This window comes from Neofelis nebulosa, chromosome 1 (assembly GCF_028018385.1).
Source record: "Neofelis nebulosa isolate mNeoNeb1 chromosome 1, mNeoNeb1.pri, whole genome shotgun sequence".
Lineage (NCBI taxonomy): Eukaryota > Metazoa > Chordata > Mammalia > Carnivora > Felidae > Neofelis > Neofelis nebulosa.
The window spans coordinates 237,366,078-237,380,176 of NC_080782.1; the positions used below are offsets into that span (position 1 = coordinate 237,366,078).

At 47.2% G+C, this 14,099-nt stretch overlaps 1 pseudogene; it reads right to left on the reverse strand.

Annotated features, from left to right (window-relative positions):
* Positions 1–8,795: 8,795 nt before the first annotated feature.
* LOC131494765 (large ribosomal subunit protein uL30-like) lies at positions 8,796–13,583 on the reverse strand (annotated as a pseudogene).
* Between the last annotated feature and the right edge of the window lie 516 nt (positions 13,584–14,099).

Sequence of the window (14,099 nt, forward strand, 5' to 3'; positions counted from 1 at the left end):
CACATCGGTTGCTATGTCCTTGATGGTCTGCACGTTGATGGTATACCTTGAAGATTCTGGCATATGCCCCACATACTCCAGAAGCAAGCTGGGGGCGTTCTCCCGTCTGCGCCCTGGTATTCACACAAACCTGGGCTTCTCATCCAGCTTTTCCATGCCGGTACCTTTAAGGCCAGGGGAGAGTGCATGGAAGCCAACATTAGTCTTCTAACAGGTTCCCCACCTTCACTCTTTCCCAAGGTTGCTATTTAAAGCATAAACCGGATCAAATAGCCCTACTGTCGAAAGCTTTTCCAAGGCTTCCTGTCATCCTGGCTTTTTTATAAAAGCCTGTAGAGGCTGGCTTCTTTCTACCTCTCTGTTGCCATTTTGCACCTTTTACCTCCTTGCTCACGACTCTCCGGCCACGCTGGCCTCCTTTCTACTTTTTGAACTCTTCAAACCTCAGGCCCTTTGCACTTGCTGTTTTCTATGCCTGGAACACCACCCACAGGTCATCTTACATCTTGTTGCTTTGTGTTGTCATTCAGCTCTCGGTTCAAATGTCGCCTCTTCCCTGACTGTTTGTCTAATTCTGCCCTCCCTTCTTCCGGTCACTGTCTATACTTTGCTCAATTTTATTTTCTTTACAACACTTACCTTTCCCTAAATTTATCTTATTCACTTATTTACACACCTAGAACCATGCCTGGTGCCTAGTTATTCACTGATAAAATTTTATTCGATAGACGGATCAGGGAAAAGACTAGTGGGAGATGTTTTTAATGTCCGTAGCCACGTTTTAAAAATTTAACATGAAATCGTCAGCCCACTTGAGAACATTTATGTTAGTTTACTCTAAAACTATACTTTAAATTACCTATGGAGTGAAAATGCTTGGTGTATGGCAAATTGAGAACATTAATTATTCAACAAATGAACAAATTCACTATTGAATGAATGAATGAAAGAATGAATGAGAAGTTGATGCTCCAGAGAAGTGCACCATTTTAATCTTGTGGCATCTGGCATTTCCTGGCACGATGCTGGGTACACAGACCCAAGAAGAACACAGTCTTGGGAACTCGAAGGGAACATGATGCTCGGTTAGTTTCTTTCCTCCTTATGGGGAAAGAAGAATTTTCTGAGTCACAGAATGCTTCCCAAAGCCAACGGAAGCAAGACTTTCCAATTGTTGTCTCCTTGGGATTTCACACCTCTCTAAGAGTTCAGATAACTGAGGACTAGGTTCATGATCATTACCATCAGCAACCCAGACCTCCCAGAGAACAGAAGGAACAAAATTTCCGCCCCTGCAAGAGCTTTCACGGCAATCCCTCCCTCCCTAGGTGAGCAGATCTGAAGGAGGCCCCCTTCATGGTCTCTGCCCCAGTGCGTTTTCTAGCCAAATTTCCATCTCCTGCACTGCATCGGCTGCCTTTTGGATTATTTTCAAGAAAATAACACCTTCCAGGCTGATTGGCCCCTTGCATCCATGTCCTTTGGGCGGTCCTTCCTCCTAGGCGTATGTTCAAGAAACCTCTCCATGCAGATTATTGGCATAATGTTAAATAGAATCAGACAAGAGAAATGTTGGGGAAAAAAATCAGTTTGTGTCCTTAATCAACTGGAAATGCCTCTTATCTTTTTAGTTAGATGCAGTCTTTCTCAATTTGCAACTTCTCATTTATAGATTTTTATAGCTTTTCGGAGACAATTTTCTATGGGTTTTTTGCATTTAAAAAAATGTTTATTTATTATTTTGGGAGAGAGAGTGCGAGCGCGCACAAGCAGAAGAGGGACGGGGGAAGGAGGGTAGAGAATCCCAGGAAGGCTCTGCATTGTCAGTGCAGAGCCTGAAGTGGGGCTCTATCTCACGAACCTGTGAGATCATGACAACCAACTGAGCCACCCAGGTGTCCTGGTCTTTTGCATTTCTGTGTGTCTTATTAGCAGAGGCAATGATGGTCTTTGTTCTGGATGAGTTTTCAAGGAGGTTTATATAGCAAACAACTTTGAAAGGTAGAAAAAGTTGGGGGAGGCACAAAGCAGATTATTTTTCTGACCAGTCTCTATCCAGGGAAGAGTTTGGGCAGGTTTGTCAGGAACCTCTTGTAGGATTGAGGGTTTCCTAACTAACAGGGCTCCTGAGTTGTGACAAAGACCCACTGTGAATTCACCACCCACTGGACTGCTCCACAGTGCCCTATGAACTTGAGGGTGTGTGCAGGGGAACATGCTATTGACGTGCCATGACTAATAAAGTCCTTTGTCTCTGACCCAGGAGTCTCATGTCTTCTACCCACATCCATAGAACCGTGACAGCTAATTTAATGGGAAAGCAAGGTAAAATCTCAGACCCTTCTTGACACGCCTCTGGTCTATATGCTGTAGCTTAACTACGAGTATATATTAGTAGTCTACATTACACATACAACCGCACTGAATTTCAAGTAAACACGTCTTGTCTCCTCAAGGGCAAGCAGGTCGCACTTTCCAAATTATCTGATAAATATGGCATATGTGGTAAGTGCCCTGTATCTCCTTGCTGTCATTTCATCTTTTGGATGGTCTGAAGTTGGGTATTTGCCTCTGTTACGTCCACAAAGACCACCACCGAATGTTGACTCTATGGTGGTGGTGGTGGTGGGTCTCCCAGTTATTGGGGGTCTCCACATTTAACCTTAGTCCATTTCCCCTCCTACCTGGTGCCATTCCCCACCACCCAGTGAGCCAGACAGCTTGCCAGGTGGATGGCAGGGGGGGGACTGTGAATAAGAACAGACCCAGATGAATGGAATGGGAGCCTTAGGGCAAAAGTCAATGAGGGAAATATTGCGACAGGATGGGCTGGGAGGAAACACCAAACCCCAGCTTCAGACAAAGGACTGATGTCCAGACGTCCAGGAGGTCACTATGCCTGGGAGACAGAAACTCATTACCCTGGGTATCAAGAATACCAAGAATAGGAGACCTGGGATCTAGGCCACCTCTGGATCCATTCCAGGCTGTCCCTCGGCAGGAGACAGAGGGCTACAGTGAAACAGAAATGAACCAACACGAGGAAAACACCAAACCCATCTCTGAATCAGGATTTGGCAACTTCTCATTCCTCTTTTCATTGTGTTATACTCTATGGTGCTATAGATAGAAGAGGCAATAATCATGATTTTATACAAACAAAACAAAGCACAATAACTGCTACCAAGTGTAACTCTTGCAAACAGAGAGAGCCAAGCGGGCAGAGGGATGGGCCTCGAGTCTAGAGCCAGAGGTTACTGAGTGTGGGTCTGGGCTCTGCCACCTGTGAACAGAGGGGACTCATTTCCTCACTTCTTAAAAGGGGCATGAGACCATGACCCTGGTCATTGTGTGTGTGAGAGCTCTCAGGCAACTGGGGTGCAGAAGTGGGCGTATTGCAGAAGGTTCAGATGAGGTGGAGGGAGGGGAAAGTTACCCTTCAAGGGGGCTACTGAGGACACTAATGAAGTCCCCTTCTAAAATTGCTTCCCCCAAAATGAGATCCCACACTTCCTGGCTCTCAGTCATAGCAATATTAATAGTAAAAGCCCTGATTTAATAGGTGCGTATGATAAGCCAGATGTTTCACACCTATGTGTTGTTACTTCCAATCTTGAATCATCATGACCTTTGTAATATTTACAACAACTCTGAACTATTCTCATACTTCAAATCAAGAAACTGGTTCTCGAGAAACCTGCCATGCATGGCCAAGGTCATAAATAGAGAGCTTAGAGCTGGGAGTTACACCCCGAGAATGTCTGACTGTGAAGTTGGCTGGAGAGGGAGACGCCACCGTCCTGGGAGAGTTCTGCTGCTGTCCAGAGTGGCCCTCAGTAGAAGAACGCAGTTCTCTCCTTGGCAGCCATACACCTCAAATTGGTACCACGGTTCGTTAGAGTGAGAAGTCCTTTTCCATATGTTGTCTAGTTAACCCTCACATCCATCCTGCTGGCTGGTTTTATTATTTGCACAGGAAGTAGTGTGGCTCCCAAAGGACTGTGGCAGCAGCAAAGTCTACAAGGAGATGCAGAGGGCACCCAAGAAGCTTTGCCGGGACAGGGGATCGGGGGGAGACCGTGACGTGGCCAGTCACATTGGTGGGGTTATGGATGCTGGGGGGTGGAGAAAGTACCCCAGGGAGGACTGGCCTTTGAGGACAGAACGACAGCATAGTTTTGCCAGCTATGTTCTGTAGGCTAGGTCTGCTCTGGCCCTGCCCCTCTCCCCCAGCTTGGACCTGGCAGAAGTGTGAAGCATGGAAGCCCGTTGCTTGGACCCCTTGACAGAGCAGGTGGAAGGTCCAGGCTCCAAGTAGACTGGAGGATAACCTGAGGGTCCAAGACATGGTTCTAGAATAGGACCCCAGCAGGACCAACCTCTGACATAATCTTGTTCATTCTTCAGGGGGCTCTAGACCTGCCCTCAGTCCACAGAAGGGCACAAAAGTTACCCGAGGCCACCCTGGAGGCAGGGCAGCCTCATCCATGGGCTCTCAGAGTCTAGGAGCTATGCATTATTATTCTCACCTTGCATACCAGGAGCCTGGGTTTAGAGAGCCTATCTTGCCTCTCTCTTCCCTTGCCCACAGTGCCATCAATGCTTGGCCAGGAAGGTGAACTGATGTAAGTGGTTAACAGAGAGGAGTACGTGTTTCTGACGTGATAGGCATTCAAGTCTGACTCTAATGGGGGATCCGTGTGGCTTGGTTGAGTCAGGGCAGAAGGCAAGGCTGAGTGAGAGAGGGAAGGCATCCCTAGGCAGCAAACTGGCAGCCTGGGAGAACAGAACAGGCAGATCATAGTAAGGAGCCAAATGGTGCAACTTTACTGATGGTAGAGGGTCTGGAAGTGTGCACAGAGTCAACGCCAGTCTTTCCTGGAGTGAGAGAGCCCGGGGGATGGATGGAGTCATGGGAAAGTGCATTCCCCAGATGTGAAGAATGCAGAGGCAGGACCATTGGCCCAACTGTGGATGGGCTGGGAGCCTGTGAGAAATGGGTTCAAAGTTCCCTCAGAGCTGTGGTTTCGGCTTTGTCCACTGGAATTGCCTGAGCAGCTTTAAACATACTGGTACTTGGATCTTACCCCACAGATTCAGATGCGATGGGTCTGGGTTGTGAGTCACCTAATACACTTCTTTAGTATGATGCGATTTGCATCCATCAGCCTTTGTCATGACACATCCTTAGTAAATGGGGGACAGTTGGATGCCAGGGCTTAAGATTGTGGGACCAGGCTTCACCTTCGTAGGAACAGTTCTAAACTTATGTGCAAAGTAAGTTTGTTTGAAATGCAAAGTTCCCATCTCTGGGCCTAAAGACTTGAAGGCACTAATGTTTCTAGATGGAACCTGGAAAAGGCGTGTCTGACAAACCAACAAACTCCCCAGGTGATTAGGTGACAAATATGATCTGTGGCCCCACACTGAGAAATACTGATTTAGGGAGAAGGGATGAGGGCTGGTGTATTTGATTTTCTTAAGAACACTCTCAGGCACCCTATCAGCATCCTGGGTGAAGAGAATTTACAGTTTAATGGAAGCTTGAGGGAGGAAAATCAATTCCTAGTGCACCAATCTCAATGTTTGTCTAGAGCGAGTGCCGAGGATGTCCCAAAAGATTTGTCCTCATATATCACAAAACCGCAGGCACCTCCATGCATAGCTTCAGCCCGTCAAGAAGCATTTTACACTCCACAGGCCAAGGCAGCCCCATATCTGGAATGCTGTCAGAAATGCTGAGAGCCTTCCAGAGCCTTCCACCTGAGGTTGGGGGCATAGGGCAGCTGGAATCCTGGCTCACCTTTGCTTGGGCCCCTCGTGGTCTGAGAGGGAAGCTCCAAAGATGGAGGGTTGCCTAGGGGTTCTACCTGAGGGACGTCGTATAGGTGGGATACTCCATGAATACTCCCTCGTCACAACCAGGGTTTCCAAGCTGATTAAAATAGTAGGATGTGTTCAGGTGCCCTCCTGGACAATAGAAAAATAGGCCCATGCCAAACAAAAGCAGAGACAGATCTGCTTCAGGGAGGAGTCATCTTGTTTTGAGTTAGGAATTAGCATTTAGTTTCCTTGTTTCACTGGGCAATCATTAACCACCCTAACCATGGGGAGAGAGCACATTATTACACATGGTCCTGAGCAAAAGAATGCTGGGTGAAGGGGGAGGGACACAGAAGAACGATAAGGGGATCCAGGAGGGGGGCTAGGTAGCCAACCCCACTCAAAGTCTTGGACGTGGTTCCTCTTGGCACCTTACTTTCCCCTCATTAAGAGGAGTCATGCTGGCTGTCCCTGCACCATCAGAGGTTAAATAGATCATGTTGTCCACCAACCAACCATTCTGGCTGCTAAGAATGGAGATCAGAAGACCTTTGCTGATGTCACAACCCTTGTTGAAGGATCGAAAGACCATGACGAAGCAACAAAATCTCCTCATGAGCAAACCATGGCTCTCAAGAGGACTGGAGGTATGTTGCAGTGAAGCAGTGTTAAGAAGACATTCAAGAACTGAATGAAGGCACAAGACGTTGGCTGAGGCACAGCAGGGGTCGGGCAGAGGCTGGCAGCAAGAGAACAAGGAACTTCATATATCACTGGAGGAACATCAGTAGGCTTTGGGACTTACAAGGAGCAAGTACTGAGAGCAGTACTTGTTCAGGTGTTCAGGTTGCTAATGGCTAGTCGAAAGGATGACCTTGGTATAATAAGGAAATTTAATGAGCATCATTCTAAGATATTACGAGCCCAGGCTGACCAGGTAACGGAAATAGCAGCCGTAATGAGGAAAGCCATTGAGATTGGTGAACATCAGGGTGGCAGGAAGTCAACATAAATAGGAAACCAAGGATTTAAGAGAAATCCTTCAAGGGGCGCCCAGGTGGCTCAGTCGGTTAAGCGGCCGACTTTGGTTCAGGTCATGATCTCACAGTTCGTGAGTTCCAGCCCCGCATTGGGCTCTGTGCTGACAGCTCACAGCCTGGAACCTGCTTCGGATTCTGTGTCTCCCTCTCTCTCTGTTCCTCTCCTGCTTGCGCGTGCGCTCTCTCTCAAAAATAAAGACTAAAAAAAAAATTTTAAGAGAAATCCTTCAAACTCAAGATTCACATTTTAGCCTCCTAAAAGATGATGCATAAGAAAGTAGACTCTTTGTTAAGTGTCAGTCTATGTCAATTCTTGTCTGAGCCTGAGAAGAGCTGGACGTATCTGTGATTAATGGAACGGATTGGAGTGGATTAATGGAATTAATGGATTCATGGATGGAATAATAATGACTGATAAGAAATCACCCTCTGAATCATTTATTACTTTTAGATTATGTATAATACACTGGCAAATGGCATTTTTAAAGGGTTGCATATGCATATATGTATGTATGCATATGCATAGTAAATAAACTTATTCTCATTAAAATATAATCTAAAAAATTTTTTTAATGTTTATTTAGTTTTGAGAGAGGAAGAGAGACAAAGCACAAGTGGGGAGGGGGCAGAGAGAGAGGGAGACACAGAATGAGAAGCCGGCTCCAGGCTCTGCACTGACAGCAGAGAGCCTGATGCAGGGCTCAAACTCACGAATTGAGAAATCGTGACCTGAGCTGAGGTCAGACGCTTAACCGACTGAGCCACCCAGGTGCCCCGAATTTAAAAGCAATTCAATAGGTGCATAGGTGAGAAGTTCTCATGATGATATCACAGGGCAACTGCATGTTTACTTATTGAGGGATTGCTGTTTTCCAAAGTAGCTGCACCATTTTATATTCTCATCAGCATTGTAGGAGAGTTTCAATCTCTCCACATTCTTGCTATTGTCTCTTTTTTTATTATAACCATCTTATTAAGTGTGAAGAGGTACTTCATCGAGGTTTTGATTAGCATTTCCTTAATGATTAATAATATTATGCATCTTTTCATGTATATATTGACCTTCTTCATATATCTCTTTGGAGACGTGTTTGTTCATATCCTTCGCCCATTTATTAAAAAAATTTTTTTAAATGTTTGTTTATTTTGAGAGAGAGAGAGAGAGACAGAGCATGAGCAGGGGAGGGGCAAAGAGAGAAGAAGACACAAAATCTGAAACAGGTTCCAGACTCTGAGCCATCAGTACAGAGCCTGATGTGGGGCTCAAACCCACGAGTCAGATCATGACCTGAGCCAAAGTCAGACGCTCAACCGACTGAGCCACCCAGGCACCCCTCCTCTGCCCATTTTTGAAGTGGCATATGATTTTGATGAACAAATTCATCTTATTGTTATTGAGTTGTAAGAATTCTTTACATATTCTGGATACAAGTCCATTAACAAGTGATTTGCAAGTATTGTCTCTGAATCCATGGGCTGTCTTTTTTCTCTCTCTCTCTCTCTCTCTTCTTTCTGATTGTATTTCAAGTTCTCTCCAAAACAAGGCCCTAGGAACCCCCAGCTTCCAAGTATACCCCTGGGCTTGGTCCACTGCTGTCTTGAATTCATGTTTGGGTATTCATCCACAAACATTAAACCCCAGGATAAGAGATGTGACAAAGCAGGACCCCCCTCTATGGCAGGAGTCCTTTGCTGATTTCAGAGGTGCCAGTGGCAGCCAATATGGAAAACACACTGGAACTTTCCCTTGGAGCTGGGCTGTGATGGGAAGCCGATGGAAGAAGATGCTAGGGATGTCATCATCTTTTCCCTGACCCATTCCCTGCAGCTTCTGAAGACATAGCAGAAAACAATATTCTTTGAAGGTACTGTATAAGAATTCCCCAAAGCAAAAACGCATGCTTCCAACTCACTGTTTCAGAAAATCGGGGTCTAGTTCAGCTGCTGAATGAGCTGACTGATGTGTTCACCTTGAGAGCCAGGTGAGCCCATCCCCTTGAGGAAGCCCCCTCTGTTCTCCATAGCATGATTGGCCACTGAGAGATGGACAGGGTGCAAGAGGCCTGAGGTTACCTGGAAACTATTCCCTGAAAAGGCAATCTCATGACTGAGGTTTTCTAAACAAATAACACCAAACTTTCCCAGGTGCTCCCTGATCACTGTAATCTATCAGAGAGATGCTTTTATTCTTGACCTTGGCCCGTCTATGTTTCAAGATGAGTTCTCAGACAGACTTCAGATTTGGAAATCCCCGGGTCACATAAGGTTCCACTATCTGTAGCGTTTTTATGGTCTGGGGGATCACTTTGACAAGACATCACTGAAAATCTTCTTCAAGGGGAAGGCTTGCAATGAGCCTCCGCACCAGTAAAATCACCCCATTAACCCTCTGGATGCAACAACAAAGGCCACAGGATGCTCGTCTGGCACTTCGAAGACATGAAGCTTCACTTTTAGTAGTCATCTTCGGTGCGCCTTGTCACGTTATTGCTGCCAGGAATTGTGTAGCAACAATCCCAGTCACTTAAACTGGACCTCTTTCCTTTTTCCCTTCTTCTGCTCCTCCTTTTTCAAAAGTGTCTGCTTTGCTTGAGTGGCTTTGAAGGCTTGATAAGCCTTCCTTTTTTTTTTTCAGATTTTCTAGACAAAAGGGATCTTGCTTCTTCGCTCTTGCTCTGCCGTCTTTCCCTTTTTGTACTTTCTTGTTGGTATTGTTTGAATTATAAGTGCTTTTAGTTTTGATGAGGTCCAATGTACCTACTTCTTTTGTTTCTTGTGCTTCTAGTGTCATATTTAGGAAAACATTGCCAAACCCAGGTCATTAAGGCTTACTCTTGTGCTTTCTTGTAAGGGTTTTATAGTTCTAGCTCATACATTTAGGTCTATGATCTCTTTTTTTTTTAATTTTTTTATTTATATTTGAGAGAGAAAGAGAGAGAGAAAGAGAGACAGAGAGAGAGTGCGCACAAGCAGGGGAGGAGCAGAGAGAGAGAGAGAGAGAGAGAGAGAGAGAGAGAGAAGGAATCTGAAACAATCGAAGCTGTCAGCACAGAGCCCGACGCAGGGCTTGAACTCATGAGCTGTGAGATCATGGCTTGAGCCAAAGTCAGACGCTTAACTGACTGAGCCACCCAGGTGCCCCTCTAACGATCTCTTTTTGAGTTGATTCTTTGTGTATGGTGTGAGGTAAGGGTCCAAGGTCATTCCTTTGTATATGGATACCAAGTTGCTTCAGCATTATTGTGGAAAAGACTATTCTTTCCCCCAATGAATTATCTTGTCATCTTTGTCAAAAGCACATTGGCCATAAACATAAGGGCTTATTTCTGGACTCTCAGTTCTAGTCTATTAATGTGTCTGTCCTTATACCAGTAGAGCATTGTCTTGATCGCGACAGCTTTGTAGTAAGTTTTGAAATCAGGAAATGTCAGTCCTCCCAACCAGCTGTTCTTTTCATGATTATTTTGGCTCTTTGGGCCCATATGACTTCTAGGATCAGTTTGTCAATTTCTTCAAGAAAAGCCAGCTAGGATTTTGCATCGGTAGAGTAATTTGGGAAATACTGCCATTTTAACAATGTTAAGTCTCAACATCTTACCTTTGACAGAATCATTGAGTACACCTGTTTATCACTAGTGACCTATTACCTCAAGGAAGGAAGGAGACAGAGCACAAACCTAGTATCTTCCTTTCATCTACATTCAGGTTATGACACTGAGAAAGCTATGGAGACGCCACCTTTGAAGCAAACAGATTGTGCTTTGATTTTTAAAAGAAACTGAGAAAGATTGATGGAAAATCTTCAGCCTTTTAAGAGTCTCCATCAGTTTTTTTGGGGGGGAGCTTTTTTTGTTCTTTAGCTCCCATCTGTGTCTGAACGGTGCTAGTTTTTCCAGAAAGAAAGATAATGGACAAACTCTGGTCATCCTCAGTGGTTGGTAATAAAGAACCACTGGCACCCTGGCAGGACAGTACTGAAGATGGAACTGTGACTCTCTGTTTTATTTTTTATTTTTATTTTTTTAATGTTTATTTATTTTTGAGACAATGCGAGAGACAGAGTGCGAGCAGGGGAGGGGCAGAGAGAGAAGGAGACACAGAATCCGAAGCAGGCTCTGGGCTCCGAGCTGTCAGCACAGAGCCTGACGCAGGGCTCGAACCCATGAACCGTGAGATCATGACCTGAGCTGAAGTCACCCGCTCAACTGACTGAGCTACCCAGGAGACCCCTCTGTTTGTTTTTTTTTTAAATCCAGACACTGTGGTGTGTTACTCATCTGTTACAGGTCAACGTGTGTAGCTCCCAGGAGAAAATTGCTTTTCCCTGAAAACTCATTGGCCCTGGATACAAATAAGCAGCCTGCTGGAGTGAGGCCGAAAACTCGAGTGGAGGTTAAGAGCGTGAGTCCATCTGAGTCCCCCACTTGGGTGAGCAGGGGGTAGGTATAGCTGGTACACCGCAGGGGGAGAGATGATCTGCTCTCCCTGCACCTTGACGACACAAGACTCTGAGACACAAGAGGTGCGAATTTGGTTGAGTTTGTAGAAGCCACAGTTCCTAACCCCATCTGGAGGTGTTGATGTTTTTGTCTCGGGCTTGCCAGTGTCCGTTCAATCCAGGCATAGACCTTTCCTCCTCACGTGCCCTCCTCCCCAAAGCCAACCACCTTGTAATTCTTAGAATGGGAACTTCTTACCCGGGCTCTGCACCGGGAGCCCTTTGACCTTTTCATCTCTCAGCTGGGTAGCTGATGGTGGAGATGCTTCCAGGAAGCCCCCTCTGAGACTTACTACAGGCCCCTCAGAGGGCTTGGCGAGGAGGCAATGAGGTCGAGAACTAATGAGATGCTGGAAGCCTATCTGTAGTCTTTGGGTGCAAGTCTTTGGGTGTAGTCTTTGGGTCCCATACAGAGTCAGGTCCTGTATGGTCACCATTCTTGGTTCCACTCCAAGGGTCTCAGTCTGAGCTGAGGATTTGGGATCTAGCCACACACACTCTCTTGAGAATTTTTAAATGCCCTCATCGTCCCAATAACCAGATGTGTTGTCAACAGAGTGATTTACACACCACCAGACGATTACCTTCTTTTCCTCTCTGGAAGTGGGATCTAGGAAGAAGGGCCAGACCCGTCAGGGAGGGTCTGAGGGTCAGGCGGTCGGGGTCTGGCTTTCTGGAAGCCACTGCAGTGCTCCCTGGGCACCTCAACTGCACGTTCAAAGGTGGGAGCACCAGCCCATTGAGGAACACTGGTCCCTGGAAGTGTGCTGCAGTCGGGTAGACCAGGTGTCTGATCAGGGTTGGGAAGCAGGGTCCTCAGTGAGAGGGAGCAACTATGAGGTTCCACTAAAGTAGAGATTTTGGGTGTGTCTTTCCAGTTGCCGACAAGTAAGGAGACTGAGCATTGGTTGAACGGACGTTAAAAAAATTTTTTTAATCTGTACCTGTTTTCATGAAACCAAGAGTTACTTAGGGAAGATCAGACTGGCTACTCCATACACAGTGAGCCATGACCAGGCACTGGGTTCTGTTCCAATCACAGGGCAATGGTGGTGATAAAGAGAAACAGCCCCTGCTCTCACGGGCTGGTGGTTGTTGAAGGTAGAGAAACGGTAAAGAAAACAGGGGGTTCCTGTAGAATTGTCTCACCGAATCCCCGTGAGGGGAGAAGTCCCATCCTCCAAATGCACACAGGGAAGCTGAGACTTCAAGAGGCCAGGCTAACCACCTAGACCGTGCGGAAAATTATTGGTGGCATCTAATTCAATTCCGGGTCATCTGACTCCAGATCCCGTGTTCTTTCCAGAACCTCCCTCCGGCCCCTCATTTTACAAACGGTCTCCGAACGCTCTCCGAAACCCAGACACTTCCACGGGGCTGTGTGTGGAGAAGCTGTTTCTGTTTTTCTTCCTCGCGGGAGTGGGTAACGGTGGGCCTGCCAATGCTCTTCTAAAAGGGAAGTCAGGCAGCTAGGCCTTGTTCCAAGGTCAGGGCCCCAAGGAGAAAGTCCTTCCACCCCAAGGGCGTTCCAGCACTTCTCCGGCTGTGCCTGGCTGGCTCCCTCCTGCCACCTCCCTGCCTGACTGACGATGGCTCTCAGGGTCCCAGCTGTCCCCATGACACCCTGAGGGTCACTGCTATTTTTAAACCCTTTGAATCTGACAGGTGAAGAATTGCCATCATTTTCACACTGAATAACATTCATTATTCCTTATCTGTGGTGAAAGACCCAACTGGCTACCCGGGTCCTTCCTTCTAAACCAAGCCAAGGAGGCCCTTTTAACACTGAGAGGGAAGAGCCCCGGGTCTTACACCTGCAGACGTGTGACAATAAAAGGAGGAGGGGCCTCTCTGTTGGGGGGGAGGGGAAGGGCTCTGCTGACTCAGGGGGAGGGCCCCGAGTCCTGCCCAAGAAAGAACCGGGCTTAGAGAATATCTACGGCTGTCGCATCAGCAGCTGGGAATTATCCTCTGTGTCTCGAACATGCTCGTGGGATGAGGAGGATGACTCCACAGAATAATAAGGGTTCTTCAGTTCAGTGTGGCTGGGACAGAGGAAAATCACGTGTCTAAGGGGTCTGCAAGCCCGCACGTGTCTCATGCCCCACATCTGAGCGGCTTCCTCTTGCCCACCGCTCATGTGGCACAAACCCAGCCACCTCCCAGTAAGTGTGTGTGAGATCGTCAGGAGCCCACCTGACCAGGTGGGAGAAGTCACCCATCGGGGACCTGCCGGTCCCCTGTGGCCGGCCTGGGCAGCCCGGATGGAGAGCCCTTGCTGCAGCCGAGTGGGGCGCCGAATTCAACTCCTGGCCCTACTTTTCCGAGAGTGGGGCTTTGGCCGGGTGTCCCTAACACCCCAGCTCTCCTGTCTCCGGCCGGAGACTCAGTTCACACAAATGGTTGACACCGGCTTTCATCTACACCGGGGGCCCCGGGTACACTTGACTGGGTGCTTTTGTAAAGCACCACACATCTCAGAGCGTGCTCTCACTCGTCGGCTTCCCAGGCTTGGTCTGACAGCACAGAAACAGATTTGAACTTCACACACTGTGCCTTGGGGCTCGCCGCCTGCAGAAATAGTGCAGGAGGGGAACAGCTGGCAGACGCGATGGTCCTTCTGAAATCTGGGGCGTCTCAGCTCTCCTCCTGCTTTTCCCTTCTCTGCCGAGGCCCCTAACAGACTTGGCTGCTCCACTCACAGCCACAGTGAGTACCATGGACAGAGACACCTGTTA